Below are 2,017 nucleotides of genomic sequence, written 5' to 3' on the forward strand. Positions count from 1 at the left end.
CTGTGGGGCACTTCTCCTTGACATTCTTTATTTAGTTCTCTTCTCCTATAACCAGCAAAATCAACAATAAGCTCTTAATTTTCATATCCACTACCTCAGCAATCATATTCTGTGCTTCTTCATGGTGTTTGACAGTCCTGACCACCCTTTCCTTTCAAAAAATGTTCACTACCCTCTGGTATTATTTTGCCTTGGTAACGCCATAGTCAATTTGCTAGCCTTTCCATCCTCCCTTTCCATGGAAATCTTTCAGGGTCACTTCTTGACTCTCTTTTATTCTTATTCCACTTATTCCACTCTCCCTGGTGGGTCATGTTCATTTCCCCTTCCTCAGATTTCAATTTTATGAAGATGATTCCCGAATCAACTTCCCTGGCTTGGACTTCTCTCTCTTGCATTTCGAATTACCTGGTATATAATGCCATATAAGTGTTTTGCCAGCAGATCAAATACACATATTTATACATTTGATAAGTGTATACATTATAGGCATCTATTAAATATTAGGCACTGCGCTAGGCCTTAGGAGTGCAATGAAAAATAAAATGGATAAGGTCCTTGTCAATCAGAGCTTATCGTCTATGAAGTAGAGATTAACTGGATGTGTAGGTTTGCAGCGGGAGCTGGAGTGTTCTGGGCAGAGGAGATGACCTGCATACAGGCCCTGGAGCACAAAGTTCAAGGAACTAAAGATCAGGGTGACTCTAGCAGAAGGGAAAGGAACATAATGTTTAAGAAACCGGAACAGGATAGACTGTGTAGGACTTGTAAACCATGTTAACATTTTGCTCTTTATACTAAAAACTACTGAAAGCCATTCATTAGCAATGTTTTAAGCGGACTTGATCATATTTGCATTGGAAAGATCACTCTAGCTCTGGGGAATGAATTAGGGTTTGGAGAGAATAAGTGGCAGATTAAAAAATAGGCTATGAGGGATATTTTGTCAGTACAGTAGACAGGATTTGGTGAGAAATTTAATAGGGAGAGGAGGAAGGGAGGTACAGTGGTTAATTGCTGGGTTTTTGGACTTGAATGATTGCGTGGATAGTGGTACCATTCACTGAGACAGGGGTTGTTGGAAGACGACCATATTTGAGGGAAGAGAGGTGTTAAACAGGCAGCTGGACATATTGACTTATACCTTACAGTAGAGATCTGAGCCAGAGATGTAAATTTCTAATTTTATATGGTAATTAAACCAAGGACATGAATGAGATTTCATAGGGAAAGAGTATACAGTGAGAAGGAGAGAGGCCAAGAGAGGAACTCAGGAATTTAATTGTTTAGTAGAAAGTATGACTGAGAAGGAGGAGCCGGAGGAGTGGGAGGAAAACCCGGAGTAGGAGACAGTGGGAATGACCCACAGTGTTGGATGCGCTGAAGATATCAAGCAAGGGGTTTAAAATACTGAAAGCATTTAGTGAAGTAGATAACTTATGTGACTTTAGTGAGAGTTATTTATATAAAATGACAGGTGGAAACCAGATAAGAGATACCTGAAAAGTGAGTGAGAGAGGATAAAAGGGGAATGGTTGGAATATATAGCTCTGTGAAGGAAGAAGAGGTAGGCCAGAAGCTAGGAGGAGATGTGAGGTCCATAGTGGTTTGTTTATTCATTTTTTTCTTTGGATATGTTTAAATGTGAATGAGAAGGAACCAGTCAGGAGGGAAAGGTTGACTTCACGATACAGCAAGTTTTCTGAGGGGGGAGTGCTTTGAATCCCTACCTCTCCACCCTCCCACAGGCCTCTCAGATTACCTTAGGAAGGAGATTTCTGTTATAACAGAAGTACGGCTACAGCTGCAGGTAATGTGATATGTTTGGTGGAAGTAGATGGGAGGCTTCTAATTTGCTTCTTTTATATTTACCTAAAGTAGAAAACAAAGCTATTTCCTGAGAATGAGAAAAGTTCTGTGGGGGTGGGGTGGCGGGGGAGGGGTAGGAGTGTCAGTAGGAGGATTCAAGAGACTAGGGAAACATAGAGAAGTATTCCAGTTATCTATGGCTGCCTAA

This window comes from Mandrillus leucophaeus, unplaced genomic scaffold (assembly GCF_000951045.1).
Source record: "Mandrillus leucophaeus isolate KB7577 unplaced genomic scaffold, Mleu.le_1.0 Scaffold95, whole genome shotgun sequence".
NCBI classification, from domain to species: Eukaryota; Metazoa; Chordata; class Mammalia; order Primates; family Cercopithecidae; genus Mandrillus; species Mandrillus leucophaeus.